The following is an 18075-nucleotide window of genomic DNA, read 5'->3' as shown; positions in this document are numbered from 1 at the left end:
TTAGTGGATCAGCATTCAGATTTACAGTGAACATATACTGTATTACCTATTATGTGGATAGGTGATATGTATATTTATAGACAACCCCTTTAAGGTATACAAATATTCTAATAAGCATTATCACATGACAACCCTAAAGTCTATTCAAAGGATGTTGGCAGCCTGTATAAAACAACCCTAGGGTTAAAGTGATGCACAAAGGTGTCCTTCTCTGTTTCTTAATTTCATAATCAGTATTAATTGCAATAGTACTAACAAAGTCTATTGCAGAAGAGTTTAGTAACTGAAATGTGCCAGAATTATGTCTCAAATTGAACCCATGTGACATTTGCCACATTTATTTAGTGTTTTGTTCACCTTTTGCTTCTCATCAGACACGGTTATAAAGTGCCTTTATTTAAGGGCATGCTATGTCTTGTAACTATAGTAACAGTCTAGCAGAGTAAAGTCATTACTGTCATTATGCTCAGATAACATGATGTAACTACTGTAATTCTGACTAGGCCTTTGGGGTAGTGCTGGTCCACTTGTGTCAATGTATTCTCAGTCATCTTTACTTGCATGATCACAGTAAACAAGTACTATAATTATCCTTAGCATTATACAGTAGCTAATGTTGCTTCTGTAACAATCTGAATATATGTTACAAAGTGTGTGTGCATAACATTCTACCATTATATCATACTAGATGGTGGCCCGATTCTAACGTATCGGGTATTCTAGAATATGTAGGTAGTATATAGCACAGGCTACGTACTATATTGCAGTGACGTAGTATATAACACAACCGACGTAGTATATAATAGAGCTACGTAGTATGTAACACAGCGTACGTAGTATATATCAGAGCTATGTAGTATATAACACAGCCACGTAGTATATAACATAGCCACGTAGTGTATTGCACACGCACGTAGTATATAGAAGAGCCACGTAGTATATAGCAGAGCCACGTCGTATGTTGTAGTATATTGCACTGCCACGTAGTATATAACAGAGCCACGTAGTATATTGCACAGTCGACGTAGTATATAACAGAACCGACACAGCCACATAGTATATTGCACAGCTACGTAGTATATAGCACAGAGCACGTAGTATATTGGACAGTCACGTTGTATATTGCACAGTCACGTTGTAAATTGCCCAGCGACATAGTATATAGCATAGAGATGTAGTATATAACAGAGCCCACGCAGTATGTAACACAGCCCACATAGTATATAGCAATGTGGGCACTATATGCGTGGTTAAAAAAGACTTAAAATAAAAAAATAAACATATACTCACCTTCCGAGAGCCCCTTGAAGTCCTGGCGCCTGTGTGCGGTGCACGCAGCAGCTTCCGGTCCCAGGGTTGGTATGAGCGCAGGACCTGTGATGACGTCGTGGTCACATGACCGTGACGTCATGGCAGGTCCTTCTCGCATAGCATCCTTGGCACCAGAACCTGCCGCTTGCACTGCCGAGGACAGCGTGCGACCTCGGAGGGTGGGAATAACCTTTTTTTTATTATTATTATTTTTAACATTAGATAGTTTTACTATTGATGCTGCATATGCAGCATCAATAGTAAAAAGTTGGTCACACTGGGTTAATAGCAGTGTTAATGGAGTGCGTTACACCGCGGTCCGTTAACACTGGCATTAACCCTGTGCGAGCACTCAGCGCTGACTGCAGGGCAGTAAAGCAGCGGCCATTTCGCTGCCAGACTCTGGCCGTCGCTGATTGGTCGTGGCAACGGTCGAGGGCGTTCTGCCACGACCAATCAGCGACTTGGATTTCCATGACAGACAGAGGCCGTGACCAATGAATATCCGTGACAGACAGACAGAAAGACAGACAGAAGTGACCATTAGACAATTATATAGTAGACTAGATTGTGGCCCGATTCTAACGCATCGGGTATTCTAGAATATGCATGTCCCCGTAGTATATGGACAATGATGATTCCAGAATTCGCAGCAGACTGTGTCCGTCGCTGATTGATCGAGGCAACCTTTATGACATCATCGTCGCCATGGCAACCATTATGACATCATCGTCGCTGTGCCCGTTGCTGATTGGTCGAGGCCTGGCGGCCTCGACCAATCAGAGACGCGGGATTTCTACGTCGATACTGTGCCCGTCGCTGATCAGAGACGCGGGATTTCCAGGACAGACAGACAGAAAGACAGACAGACGGAAAAACCCTTAGACAATTATTATATAGTAGATATTGTACAGCTAAACGGGGGAGCAGTGAGCTGTATCCATGTTTTCAGGAGGATCATAGAGGGGGACTGAAAGGATTACAGTGCTTTATATAGACCACTCACTGTCACGATTCCTTGGGTCATTGTCTTGGACAGCGACTGACAGCTCAGTCGTCCAATCTAGTGCAGGGGTGTGCTGAGCTGTCAGAATTTTGATTGACAGCTCAGCCACCCAATATGAGACTGAGAGGTGCGGAGTTTCCTTCCAGTGTTACCTGTTCCAAGTTTTTACCCAGCTACTTAGCTGTCAGTCCCAGATCTCTGCCAGACTCAACATTTGCTTGGTGGAGAATGTAAACCTTGTATTCCTGTGCTTTATTTGTTGATCTTGCTGCCTGACCTTGGACCTCGTTCTGACCATGCATTTGCCTAGCCCCTTTGATCTGATCTGCTATCTTCCTGGTGTTCTGATCCTGTGCCGAGACCTGACTTTGCCTTTGTCTTTCCCCTTTAGTTTACTACATGCTGTCAGGGTATCTGACCCCAAAACGTTTGACTCTCCTGCCTCACGATTTGTCCGTGAGTAGTGACTAGTGTTACACTACAACAGATGAGCATGCACAGTCTGCATATTCCCATGAGTGTTGGTCATATGTTATTATTACGGTACAATTAAGAAATGCACACAATCACAAAGGTTTGATTATATCTTGAGTTGACTTTTCACAACTTCTATCCATAAAATCTGATAAATCAGAAGTTTTTTTTTAAACCGCTTAACACATGTAATGTATTTTGCATGGGCGTTCAGCTAAAATTACTCTACTAGAGGCACCAATGGCTCATAACTATAAAGTCAGAGGCTTAAAAGGAACCAGACCACTGAAACATGCTGCCTGACCCATGAGCAGCATGTATCATACATTTGCTGTATGGTCTCAGCCAGGTATGTTTGACACTGAAACGCTGTGGTGTTTCAGAGGAAAACAAACTTTAAAAGCCAATAACGCCAAGTCAGATAGGCAGGTCCCCAGTGGCTTCTTCCAGCCCGATGCCAATGACCGACAGATCTTTTCCTATACACGCATGCAGTGAGAGACCTGTCACTGAAGGGGAGTGGACAGGCGGAACCTGACGGCTGTCTGACTGGTCTCCTATGCAGCTTGGTTCCCGGCGGCTCACAAAGTATATTTTTCTCCAAAACCTTGCAATGTTTCAAGGTCAAACATATCTGGCTGAAGTCATACAGCCAGTGTCTGATACATGCTGCCTGCAGACAATCCAAAAATCCAAGGTACTGGGTAGTCTCATTCCAAAAAGTTTTACTGACACCATTGTACACACAAAAAACACTGACAGGTGACGTTTCAGTCACGCAGGGCCTTTATCAAGCCAAACAAGAGGGTACACCTATTTAAAAGGGAGGTTCATTATATGGCAACCCCTTTTGAATGCCCCCAGTGTGCTTAATAAGATACAAAAAAAGCATTTTTACCTACCAGACGGAGAACGCTACTCCGCTTTGAATGCTGTGTCCCCCAGCAATCTTGCTTAAATCAGTAGCCATAAACAATGTCATAAGATTACCAAGGGGACAGAGCGCTTGGAGAGATTGAGCATTACTGGTCCAGGAGACAATATGCTTTTTTTTACTTTTATTAAGCACACTGGAGGCATTAAAAAGGCAGTTGTCCAGTTATAGACAACCCCTTTAAGGGGTCTAACGAAGTTTACCTTAAAGGGAATCTGTCACTAGGTTTTTGCTACCTCATCTGAGAGCAGCATAATATAGTAAAAGAGACCCTGAACCCAGTGATGTGTCACTTAGTTTACTGGGTGCAGCAGTTGTGACACAATCAGAGGTCTTAGATATAAAATGCAGCAGAGCTGAAAAAGGCTAACCTGCCCACACCAGGCGCTGTATGTACATTGTCTACTTACAGTGGGCTGATTATCACAGAAGGGCGAGGAGTCGGACGACTTGGCAGGGAGAAGCTAATCAAAGAAATGATAATATCCTTGTGATAAAAACCTTCATTGTAAGTAATCAACAGCACCCAGCCTATAAGTGACGCTTCGCTGAATTCAAGGTTTTAATCATTGCCTTATGCTGTCCTCGGAAAACATAACTAAAACCTGCTTACAGATACTAGAACCAACTAACAAAAAGATAGGTCAGATTTAACACAGTTCATACTTCCTGATAAACAGATGTCAAGGCAGACAGTAAAAATAAGGCAGATTCATGGAGAGGCCCACACCAAATCAAAATCAGCAATCAAAAATACGTTCACAAATAAACAGAACCCAAGGGATCTTGTTGTCAGGGCACAGTGAGCAATGACAGTGGCATGTACCTGTCCATGTAACACCTAGTTTGGCTAGTGATGAGATGGGCATTGGCTGTGCAGCCCCATCATCCCATTATATTGAACTTTTACATGGGAGTTAGTTTGGATTTCTTTTTCCCTTAATAAAGTCCTTCATTTTGTGTTTACTTGTGTAATCTTTGTCTACTATTTAAATTTGTTTGATTATCTGAAACATTTAAGTGTGACAAACATGCAAAAAAAATAGGAAATCAGGAAGGGGGCAAACACGTTTTCATACAACTGTAGATGCTTTTCAAATAATGAAGTCTATTAGAAACTGATTGTCAGCCACGTGTTAGGTATATTGTTTGTTATTATTCTTATTGCGGGAAATATTCAGAAACATTATTCCATTTACAAAAGCATTTTAGATCACCAAGAATCATTATGATATGGATCAATTAGCCAAAAGTTCTTCAAAGTCCCTGTGTTGAGTCAGCGCCATCAGATTTCTTGAAGTGCGAAAAAAAATCAAGACTTGAAAATGAGACATTTCACGACTGCTTGACTTGGTTAGGCGTCATAAACTCAATTCTACACAGTTCTATCAATAACAAATGGGCAAACAACCTGAAAGAGCTGGAGAGCTGGCAGTCCTCTAAGCCTACTGCAACAGGGCAGACAGGTCTGTGGATGAGCAGCAATTATGTGAGTAGGAGGAATAATTGAACCCCTGTCGTTAAGTTCAGAATTAGAATTAAGAAAACATCTTGTAATACATTCACGCTTTTAATCTTTGAAGCAAAATTGTAAATTATGACAAACGCATTATTGGCAAAAATAACAGATTTCTTTGAAAAACAACATGCAAGCCAATGATTCTTCCAGTAAGTTCTGCTACCTTTCTTAGAGTTACTAAACCCTTTTCTTATATACATAAGAACTGATCAGGCTTTACAAAGTTACATGAATTTTCGTTACATACTTTCATATCTTATTTTCCTTCCTTCTCGCCCAAACACTATCCTGCAGATCTGATTCAATACCAAGGAGAGCTCCTTCCACCTGCTGCTCAGCCAGACTCAGACACTTAGTATGGGATTTCCCTCTCTGAGCCTCTCTGCTCCCCTCCCTGTGCTTTCTTTTCTATTTATATAAAGATTATATTTTTTTTTATCAAGGCTCATAGCTTTTTTATTAATATAATAATCTATAAAATCGTATGCAAACATTGTTTCTAGAACAGAATATGATAAGAGTCTAACATGAACTAAATATAATGTTATAGCTTCGGCAGACTACCTATTACATATAGCAACATATACGGAGTCTATGTATAAAGTATAGATTTGCTATTATTATTAACCCTCTGACATCCACATTTTTCTTTGTAAATAGTATGTGTAAATCGATCTTTGTAAATGACCTTTATTATCTTTTTGCCTTGACATAGAAATCACACAAAGCTGGAGCTTCACATACTGTGAATCTATAGCAATAAGAACACAGGCATTTGTGCTGCAGAGTATTTTTTCCGTTTCCTTGGAATTTAGTTAGCAGAGAAGGTTTTGTATCCGCAGTAGGTGTAGGGTGCATTGGTGGCAGCAGACTGCTGGGAAGAAAGCCAAGGAACAGTCAACGTGAACTGGCTGATTATATCTGCAAGCTGAGGTACACGACTGAGTTCAATTCCTTGTTATACTATAATTCTCAGGATTTGCTGGCCACTATAAAGGATTATTTACCCCAAAAAACAAGGAGAACCTGCTGATCACTGGTTGTCCATTCACTGGTACCCCAAGAAATATAAAGACTGACGCTCTGGAACAAAAAAAACCAGAGCACTCAGATCCAATCTTGAATGGAATAGAGGTGAGCAAGATTGACATCCACTCCATTTATTGACCATGGGACTGCCGGAGAAAGCTCTGTACTTAGCTATTTCTTATAGTCCCATTGACAAAGTATAGAGCAGAGGTTGAGTATAAGCCCCAACGCTCCTTTTAAGACGAGCATGCAGAGCCAAGTTCTTGGAGTTACAAAGCCCTGATCTTGGGATTGTTGGGGGTCCGAACAGTCACATCTCCAGAGATCAGCAAGTTATCACTCATCCTACGCGATGGGGATGATTTTTGAAATTACCCTTTAAGCATCTAGAATCTAGTGTCTTCTTTAATGTACCCGTCTTTTCATATGTGTTGCCTCCTACAGAATATGTATATTCTGGGAGAGGTCACGGTGTAGACAGGATAGGCAGCTGTGTAGGATGCCATCCAGATCTTCAAAGAGAAAGTGCCATTTAATGTTAAAAGAATTGCTGCCTCTTTAAAGGTGTTCTTAGCACAGCCATTCTGACAATGCTGCCCAGTGCTGGAGGTACTAATGAGCACTTTCCCTGCTTCAAAGGAAAGTACTAATTAGTGAGGAAACTACTCCATAGGCAAACTTGAACTCACTTTATCCTCAGAAGATAGCAGCCACCACCATGGAGTAAGAGGAACCATGCTCATAATGAGAGAAGAAATGTGCACAAATAATAAAGCAGCTAGAAATTTGCCTCCTGTAGTCCATAAGTGCCATTGAAGTAAATACATATTTGTAATTATACTTGCTTTAGGGCAAATCAATGTAGACACCCAGAATGGAGAGTAGCCTCAATGTCTAAGCTGCCGAGGGGCTAGGTAGGCTGCTAAAGAAGCCAGTGGACCCATTCAAGTGGCTGCTGTCTAGTTACCCCATGGAAGAAAGGAATGGGCATGAAAGAAAACAGTGAATATGCGCAACTAATGCAGACTAGCATTCGGTTTGGGTGGAGACAATGAAAATTAGAAACTAACAGCCTGAAGCTGATCGCGGCGTCTGGTTTCTCTAATGGCTAGCGATAAGATCTGGAGTCACGACTGGCCTTTGTAGGGGAAATAATAATCTTTATTTTTTAATAATCTTTATTTTTATATAGCGCTAACATATTCCGCAGCGCTTTACAGTTTTTGCACACATTATCATCACTGTCCCCGATGGAGCTCACAATCTAGAATCCCTATCAGTATGTCTTTGGAATGTGGGAGGAAACCGGAGTGCCCGGAGGAAACCCACGCAAACACGGAGAGAACATACAAACTCTTTGCAGATGTTGTCCTGGGTGGGATTAGAACCCAGGACCCCAGCGCTGCAAGGCTGCAGTGCTAACCACTGTGCCACCGTGCCGCCCGTAAAATGCTTATATGAACGGCTAGGTATGCCAGGTTGGGACTTTAGGAAAGCTTGTTTCAAGATTAACAGGCCTAAACAGGCTGGCGATCATTTGATGGATAAACGTTTTGAAATTATCTTTTGGTTAGTACAAAGGGATCATTGCTCTGGGCAGCACACTGTCCTGCATAAAGAAGACTTGTGCCGCCTACAAAAATGGCAGCCTATGCATACTGAACGATCTATTACAGATTGTTAAAGGGATATGAAGCAGGGTCGGCCCTGTGTAAATAGGCGATTAAATGACTGCCGACCGGCAAACATGTGGCCGTCTAGTGGTTGTTTAATGCTGCATTTCACAGTGTACAGTAAATGGACCCTTGTCCGTTGTGGCTTACAGAGCAAACTTGTGACCCCTATCTATGGTGTCCATATGCATCCCAGTTTAACGACACATAAATTGCAAGCACAAAAGTACCATGTTCAGAAGAGCTTAAGTGAATGCTACTGAGTACATCAGCGCTGTCAGCAGTTGGCTGGACAACTGCCCATCTAACAGGCCAGAGAGGCATTTTTTGTAATTCCTCCCTTCTGCACTATGAAATCCTCCCCTGACCTTGGGCACATCTGAAGAATCCCAACACTTTTACTATTGGTTTGAGCTTTACATTAAATCTAGTCTATAATTCTATAACCCATGACATAGTAACATAGTAACATAGTTAGTAAGGCCGAAAAAAGACATTTGTCCATCCAGTTCAGCCTATATTCCATCATAATAAATCCCCAGATCTACGTCCTTCTACAGAACCTAATTGTATGACACAATATTGTTCTGCTCCAGGAAGACATCCAGGCCTCTCTTGAACCCCTCGACTGAGTTCGCCATCACCACCTCCTCAGGCAAGCAATTCCAGATTCTCACTGCCCTAACAGTAAAGAATCCTCTTCTATGTTGGTGGAAAAACCTTCTCTCCTCCAGACGCAAAGAATGCCCCCTTGTGCCCGTCACCTTCCTTGGTATAAACAGATCCTCAGCGAGATATTTGTATTGTCCCCTTATATACTTATACATGGTTATTAGATCGCCCCTCAGTCGTCTTTTTTCTAGACTAAATAATCCTAATTTCGCTAATCTATCTGGGTATTGTAGTTCTCCCATCCCCTTTATTAATTTTGTTGCCCTCCTTTGTACTCTCTCTAGTTCCATTGTATCCTTCCTGACATGATGACTTTTATTAAGTTCCACCTATCTTCCCATCATCTGTTGTATGCCCATCGGATCAAGACCCTTCAAAATAATATGTCGTATTTCAATACAAACGACAAGTATGGTTCACTACTCCATTAAGATATCTCACCTCAGCTGTGTCATCAACAACATAGTCTGAAAATGTAGTGAGTAATGTCACTTGTATGAAATGTAGCACTACAGGTGGCAATGTGCAGAAGTGGTCTCTCTGCTTCTCTACCAACCAGGAGTCCTCCAGGGATCGGGGACTGTTTACATTTTACACTTTACCAATTAAGAAAACATTCCAAGAGATTGATTTGTATTTAGCAACCTTTCCGCCTTATTTGTACATGAATGCTGATTGAATATTGAAATACTTTTCATCTGAAAATACCCTTTAAATGCATTTTATTGCATCTGTCAGATCTGTTTACAGTAGAGAAATAAAGCAAAGCTTTTTATTCTTTGACGGCTGTATTTATCGTAAGTACATGAAAGAACTTGGAGTCGTATACAACCTAAAGCAGCCAAGGAACAATGTCACAGAATGATTCAACATCAGAAAGAAAAAAACAGCGTTTCTATTAAATGTACGAGAACTCCATCTGATCTTTAAACATGAAAGGAAGCAACTTAATACACTTATGATAATCGCAGATAACCATAAGAATTAATTAACGTAGCAAATCAGATTCCAAAGCATTGTTAAGTGCACGAAGGATTACGGCTGTGTCAGCTTTCTTCCTTCAAATAAAACCAATATGTCAAACAGTAGAATTGATGCTCAAAATCAAGGCCGTGTTTGCCACTAGAGGGGTGGTGCTAACAATCACCACATGCTCCTCTTGCCTGACTGTTGGGGACCGGACGGCAGGGAGTGATGACCAGTCATGGCATTAATCAGTGAGAAATAGGAGAGATATGAGCCCTGCCCTGTGTAATCAGTGTGCCCAGCGCTGAGTGGTAGAGTCGTAGTAGGGCTGCTCCACAAATGAATGGGCTGACTGCTCACCATTACACTGAGCGCTGCCGCCCCGCTTAGGAAGGAGCCGCCGCCTGCCTACGCTGCTACTATTAGTGCTCGTGCACACAATCATTTTTATCGGACGAGTGCTACCCGTGGGTTTCACGGATAGCACTTGTACCCATAGTCTTCTATGTGGCCGTTCATATGTCCAATTTTTTGTCGGACCTAACAAATCACCACTATGTGCTCACGATTCAATCTTAATATGACGGTAATACTCACTGACAGTACGTGATTATTTTGATGTTACAACATATATTTTTGGTCATAAACAGTATGGTGGTGTTATCCAGTTGACGGTTTGGTGGTATTATTTATTGTGCTATGGTGCTAACAAGTCACAGTATGGTGTTATTTAGTAACACTACGGCGCTATTATCCATTCATGTTATGGTAATAATGTTTAGACAGAGTAATTATTTTTCTTTGGAGGTAGACCTGATCTATACAGTTTCCAGATTCTGGCACAGCATGGTGTGCGGTGTAATTCCGAATACATCACAAGACTGTTTGGGAACACAGTCCGCACCACTGAACCCTAGGAGGCAAGGCCAACTGTAAATCTGTCTTTATGAATATTACAGATATAATTAATGTTAAGACAAGTAGTTTTAGAATTGATCTTACTACCACTACAATTCAAAACAACAGTGAATCACGATTATACTAGGTATAGATGTGCCGTTACTGGAGGCGTTACTTTTAAGCTGGCCATACACACTTGACAGCTGTCAGCCGAACGATGCTTCAGCCCATCGTTCAGCCAACATCTGACTCTCCCATATACAAGAGCTCAACTGAGCGCCCCGGTGTTCTCTATGAGAAAGCCACCGTGTGACATGTCGGCCCACGGCTTATCTATGGGAGGACAGTGAGATCAGCAGTTAAACATCGGATATACATGATCACATCCCCCCATCAGTGAGACAGTGCCCTCCATACATATCAGACCACTGGCAGAATGTAATGTGTATGGGGCCTACAGGCTTTGTGTGTAGTGCGGTGTGAGCTGTACATATGGCCCACTCCAAAATACTGCAGAAAATATAACAGTATCATCTTGGGTCCTTTTGTCAAGTCACTTTGAATCTTACTAAAGTGATAATATAGGTTTATCTGTCTTTCAAGCATTTGAATTCTGCCTAAGGCTGCCGTCACCCTGTCAGTATTTGGTCAGTATTTTACATCAGTATTTGTAAGCCAAAACCAGGAGTGGGTGATAAATCCAGAAGTGGTGCATGTGTTTCTATTATACTTTTCCTCTGACTGTTCCACTTCTGGTTTTGGCTTAGAAACACTGATGCAAAATACTGACCAAATACTGAACATGTGAACATGGCCTTAGGTGTCATCTAGCAGATGCTTAAACATATTATTATCATTGGTCCTTAAAAGCACATAGTATCATGGATAGTTTAATCTCTCTTCATCAGAAATAAAGAGAAAATCAAGCAAATTCTGGCATTAAAACCTGCCTGCCAGTGGGATGGTATATACAAATTACCTCATTAAACAATTAATATAACAAAAACATACAAATAATAATAAAATCTCACATTACAAAATTGCCTTCTATAAATCTTGTAAAAACTGTTAAGTAAAAGGCAATTTCTAGGAGTTAAAGAGCTACTAAAATAACACTAATTATAAAAGGTTGTGCCCACATTCCCTCTGTACCCACGCTGTCTGCTGAGCGGAACAGCTCGTCTGTGAATCCAGAGAGACACATAAGGAAGCTGGTGAGCCCTGAATATACACTCTAAGTGTGGTAGAAAATGCCAAAAAGTTTTCAGATTAACCCTTCAATTCCAGTTTCCTTCCATAATGTATTGATTTTTGAGATTTCACAGATTAAAATAAAAAATAATAGTGTAGCATTTCCTAACTACCGTATATACTCGAGTATAAGCCGACCCGAGTATAAGCCGACCCCCCTAATTTTGCCACAAAAAACTGGGAAAACTTATTGACTCGAGTATAAGCCTAGGGTAGAAAATGCAGCATTTACCAGTGAATTTCAAAAATAAAAATAGATGCTCCATACCGTTCATTATTGCCCCATAGATGCTCCATATACAACTGTGCTATATAGAATGCTCTGCACCGTTGATTATGGCCCCATAGGTGCTCCTTATAATGTTGTGCCATATATGCTCTGCACCGTTGATTATGGCCCCATAGGTGCTCCTTATAATGTTGTGCCATATATGCTCTGCACCTTTATGGCCCCATAGGTGCTCCTTATAATGCTGTGCCCCATATATGCTCTGCACCTTTATGGCCCCATAGGTGCTCCTTATAATGCTGTGCCCCTTATATGCTCTGCACCTTTATGGCCCCATAGATGCCCCTTATAATGCTGTGCCCCTTATATGCTCTGCACCTTTATGGCCCCATAGGTGCTCCTTATAATGCTGTGCCCCTTATATGCTCTGCACCTTTATGGCCCCATAGGTGCTCCTTATAATGCTGTGCCCCATTTATGCTCTGCACCTTTATGGCCCCATAGGTGCTCCTTATAATGCTGTGCCCCTTATATGCTCTGCACAATTATGGCCCCATAGGTGCTCCTTATAATGCTGTGCCCCTTATATGCTCTGCACCTTTATGGCCCCATAGGTGCTCCTTATAATGCTGTGCCCCATATATGCTCTGCACCTTTATGGCCCCATAGGTGCTCCTTAGAATGCTGTGCCCCATATATGCTCTGCACCTTTATGGCCCCATAGGTGCTCCTTATAATGCTGTGCCCCATATATGCTCTGCACCTTTATGGCCCCATAGGTGCTCCTTAGAATGCTGTGCCCCATATATGCTCTGCACCTTTATGGCCCCATAGGTGCTCCTTAGAATGCTGTGCCCCATATATGCTCTGCACCTTTATGGCCCCATAGGTGCTCCTTATAATGCTGTGCCCCATATATGCTGTGCACCTTTATGGCCCCATAGGTGCTCCTTATAATGCTGTGCCCCATATATGCTCTGCACCTTTATGGCCCCATAGGTGCTCCTTAGAATGCTGCCCCATATATGCTCTGCACCTTTATGGCCCCATAGATGCTCCTTAGAATGCTGCTGGTGCTGCCATAAAAAAAAAAAAAAAATCACATACTCACCTCTCTTCTCAGGACGCCGGCGCTTTCAATAATTACCTGCTCCTCTGCGGCTCCGTCTCCAGCACTGACGCTCAGCAGAGGGCGCGCACTGACTACGTCACAGCGCCCTCTAACCTGAGCGTCACTGCTAGAGGACGCTGCAGACGGAGCCGGAGCGAGGAGCAGGTAATTATAGCGCTGCGCTCCCCTTACCTGCTCCCAGCGCGGTCCCTGCAGTCCCTGGCTTCTCCGGCGCTGCAGCTTCTTCCTGTAATTGAGCGGTCACATGGCACCGATCATTTACAGCAATGAATATGCGGCTCCTCCCCTATGGGGGTGGAGCTGCCTATTCATTTCTGTAATGAGCGGTGCCATGTGACCGCTTCAGTGCAGGAAGAATCTGCAGCGCCGGAGAAGCCAGGGACTGCAGGGACCGCGCTGGGAGCAGGTAAGTATGACTACACAGCCCCCGCTCCCCCTCCCCTGCTGACACCCAGGTATATGACTCGAGTATAAGCCGAGAGGGGGACTTTCAGCCCAAAAAAATGGGCTGAAAATCTCGGCTTATACTCGAGTATATACGGTATATAGCTCTGGCAAAAATTAAGAGAACACCAGATCAAAACCCTGTCATGGGCAGCCCAATCTCCAGACCTGAACCCCATTGAAAACCTCTGGAATGTAATCAAGAGCATGATGGATACTCACAAACCATCAAACAAAGAAAAACTGCTTACATGTTTGTGCCAGAAGCAGCGTGAAAGACTAGTGAAAAGCATGCCAAGACGCATGAAAGGTGATTAACAATCATGGTTATTCCACAAAACATTGATCTGATCTCTTCCTGGGTTAAAACATTAGTATTGTTGTTTCTAAATGGTTCTGAACTTGATTTCTTTGCATTATTTGAGGTCTGAAAGCACTGGGGGGTTTTATTTTGACCACTTCTCCTTTTCAGAAAAAAAAATACAAAATGTATTGCTTGGAACTTCGGAGACATGTTGTCAGAAGTTTATAGAATAAAACAACAATTTACATTTTACTCAAAAATATACCTATAAAGAGAAAAATCAGAGAAACTGAACATTTTGCAGTGGTCTCTTAATTTTTTGCCAGAGCTGTATAACCTGTGTATTTTATTGACCATTGATTGTGTTATATACATTGATATACTGTACTTTTTTATAATGGTGTAAACTTTTTTCATTTTTTAGCTTTTTACAGTTCACCTAAGATGCCATAACTCGGCTGCACAGGTCATTACGAGTACAACAACACATAGTATGTATGCTGTATGCTTTCAAATACAGATGCTTTTATTTAAGTAAAAAAAAACCTTGTTGCAAATGTGATTATTTTTTTATGGTCTTTTGTCTTTATTTTTATTATTAACAATCTCATGCCCACTGTACTTTTTTATGCAGCATAAACCTGTGACCAGTGGTGCGTGTTTGAAATTTGCTATATGGCATGTTCTCTGATGAGTAACACTGAGTTTTGTGCGCAAATTGTCCATACAGAATTGTATTATTATTGTATGGCTTTCAGTATCATCTCTATGCTGATGACACACAGATCTACATCTCTGAACCAGATATCACCTCCCTACTAACTAGAATCCCTCAATGTCTGTCCACTATTTCATCCTTCTTCTCCGCTAGATTTCTGAAACTTAACATGGACAAAACAGAATTCATCATCTTTCCCCCATCTCACGTGACCCCCCCAATGAACCTATCCATTACAGTAAATGGCTGCCCACTCTCCCCAGTCCCACAAGCTTGCTGTCTCGGGGTAATCCTTGACGCTGATCTCTCCTTCAAACCACATATCCAAGCCCTTTCCACTTCCTGCCGACTTCAACTCAAAAATATTTCACGAATCCGTTCATTCCTCAACCATGAATCTGCAAAAACCCTAGTCCATGCCCTCATCATCTCTCGCCTTGACTACTGCAACCTTCTGCTCTGTGGCCTCCCCTCGAACACTCTTGCACCCCTCCAATCTATTCTAAACTCTGCTGCCCAACTAATCCACCTGTCCCCCCACTATTCCCCGGCCTCTCCCCTCTGTCAATCCCTTCACTGGCTTCCCATTGCCCAGAGACACCAGTACAAAACCCTAACCATGACATACAAAGCCATCCACAACCTGTCTCCTCCATACATCTGTGACCTCGTCTCCCTGTACTTTCCTGCACGCAACCTCCGATCCTCACAAGATCTCCTTCTCTACTCCCCTCTTATCTCCTCTTCCCACAATCGTATACAAGATTTCTTTCGCACATCCCCCCTACTCTGGAACTCTCTACCACAACATATCAGACTCTCACCTACCATTGAAACCTTCAAAAAGAGCCTGAAGACCCACCTCTTCCGACAAGCCTATAACCTGCAGTAACCACCGATCGACCAAACCACTGCATGACCAGCTCTACCCTCGCCTACTGTATTCTCACCCATCCCTTGTAGAGTGTGAGCCTTCGCGGGCAGGGTCCTCTCTCCTCCTGTACCAGTTATGACTTGTATTGTTTAAGATTATTGTACTTGTTTTTATTATGTATACCCCTCCTTTCATGTAAAGCGCCATGGAATAAATGGCGCTATAACAATAAATAATAATAATAATAATATTACATGCAGAAAGATCCGCAGGTAAAAATACACGTAATCCGCACAGGACTCTATCAATAAAGTTTTGCCAAAGCCAAATATCAGGAAATAAGACAGCTTCATTGAAAATATGGCATGGCAAAAAAAGGGACAAAATACACAGCATTACAAAAAAGTGATATACAAATTGCCTCTTTAATTTGCATACTTCATTTCTCCGAGGAGCATGCATGGCTTATAAGTCTCTTTACTCTGACATGCCAGACCTGGCTTGTCACTCTCCACAAGGAAAAACCTTAACCCTTAGAGAAAAGCGGTAAAACTCCATGTACAAAAGAAACAAACTCAAAAAACACAATGAGTAAACACAAGTAAACTAATTTACCTGATAGTTCACTTCTCGGCCTTTTGGCTAAGATCAAGTGTAGTATCTTTGGAAAATGCAACTTTGGTGTGGGCCACCCTAGTAGACTGATACAATGCACACTGGATTGGAGCGCTAGTTAGTACGCCAGGTGGCTCATAAAATCATTTGATGGAAAGCATGGCCCCCAGGATCGATGCTATTGGGAGGGGTAAACTAAAAAGCCCGAAGTGAGAAGTTCCCCCGAAGTGGTGACCCTGCGGTGCCTTAATTCACTGGATCTGGTGAGCCCACAGATTTTGGCACATTTGCACTGCACATCAAATGTCCTTACTATTTAAGCACACACCCTTAATCCAGGCTTTCTGGCAAGGATAGGGGAATTTTTTAATTCCCGATGCAAAATCCAGCTAGCGTTACGCTGTGGAAACTTTCACTTAACTTATTTCGTTTTCAATGTTTGTGTGTTCACTTTTTCACGTGGGTCTGACACCTGGATTTCTCAGACGCGGTTCCCTTCAGATAGATCTAGGGGTTGAGTGCGTGACTGAGATTTGCTTGGCTTCGGCTGAGGGAGACGACTGAGTCCTTAACCCTCGCCGTGGCCTTTTGGCTCAGAGGGACATGGAATGGTTTTATGGGCCTTTCTCCTGTTGGAGAGGGTTTTAAGAGACCAGCATCAAAGTGCACTTTTTTTTATCGAAACTACCGTGCAGGAAAAGTCTACATGTCAGGGCGCACCTAAAGTATGTGATATACTGTTAATTATTTTATTAATGCTATCAGACACATTCGTCTCGGAGATTGCGATGCTGGGCACTCAGGCACAAGTCAAAGTACGGTAACCCAATACCTTTGTCTCCAGTGCGTTTCGTATTGATCTTTAAGAGTTAAATGGTTGGAAATGGAGTTTCCTCAATCACAGCTTCACTCCCGCTGGTGTTCGCTCAGACACAGCTGCTGTGCCCGCATGATCACAACGACATGCTGTACGTGTAAAGCATTGTGGGGAAAATCTCCCACCTAAGAAATGCCTATATGTAGCAATATTAGAAGAGGTTAGATATCAGTGTGTTTTGTTAAAATATTTGTAAAAAATGTGATTCGAAATGATTTTCAACAACGTTTTCCAAAATACAGCTAGTTATCTGAATATCCGTCCACACAGCTGCGGAATATTTCAATATTACTATTGCAGTTTGCCCTCTCCAACTATAGATGTGGCAGATTTTACACCAGCTTGAAGTCCAAGGCCCATAAGCTGTCTCCAGGCTGTTGTAAAACGAAGCTGGCATCTGTCATTGGCAATTTCCATATATTTCCTGAAAACCGTGCCACACTTTGAAAAGGACCTGTCACCACTTCTGACATGACTGTTTTAGAAAAAAATGTTATTACCTATGAAGTAACAATTCTGGAGCATCTTTTAATACAACTCTGTGCTATGCTGATCCTCCGTTATTATGGATAATCTGACAACTGGGCGTCAGTATACCTTTCGTGAAAGAGGCATGTCCTTACATTGCCTTGACACTGTGACCACTGATTGGACAATGTCACTGTGTTGGGACACACCCCCAACAGGAAACACCCAGTTGTCACAGGTACTTATTAAACAGACATGTAAGCAGAACTGACAAGTCATTTAAACCCCTAAATGACCGAGCTATTCTTCTTTTTTTTTTACCTTTTTTATATTTCTGTCCACATAGCCATGTGAGGGCTTGTTCCTTGAGAGACAAGTTGTACTTTTGAAAGACACCATACATTTTATCATGTGATGCTAAAATTGCGAAAAAAATGAAATTCTACAGTTGGTCCATCATAGGTCAGTATGATTACGCAGATACCAAACATGACATTTTTAAAACAGTTATTTAAGTTGTGAAAAAAAACTTGGAAATTTGTGAAAAAAAATAAAATAAAATAAATACATTTTGCTTGTGTCGCCAATTTCCAAAACATGTAACATTTTCATTTTTCGGGATGTGTGGCTGTGTGAGGGCTTATTTTTTGTGCCCTGAGCTGAGAATGTTAGTGATACA

General features: G+C 42.1%; 1 protein-coding gene and 1 pseudogene across 4 annotated transcripts in view; one reads left to right on the top strand and one right to left on the bottom strand.

Annotated features, from left to right (window-relative positions):
* Window positions 1-18075, bottom strand: part of SHANK3 (SH3 and multiple ankyrin repeat domains 3) — a 614328-nt gene that overhangs the window by 44131 nt on the left and 552122 nt on the right. The window lies entirely within an intron of this gene.
* On the top strand, window positions 16059-16133 carry LOC138678081 (U2 spliceosomal RNA; annotated as a pseudogene).

This window comes from Ranitomeya imitator, chromosome 4 (assembly GCF_032444005.1).
Source record: "Ranitomeya imitator isolate aRanImi1 chromosome 4, aRanImi1.pri, whole genome shotgun sequence".
Taxonomy (NCBI): domain Eukaryota; kingdom Metazoa; phylum Chordata; class Amphibia; order Anura; family Dendrobatidae; genus Ranitomeya; species Ranitomeya imitator.
The sequence above is the reverse complement of the archived record's forward strand: the minus strand, read 5'-3'. Positions and strand labels throughout refer to the sequence as shown.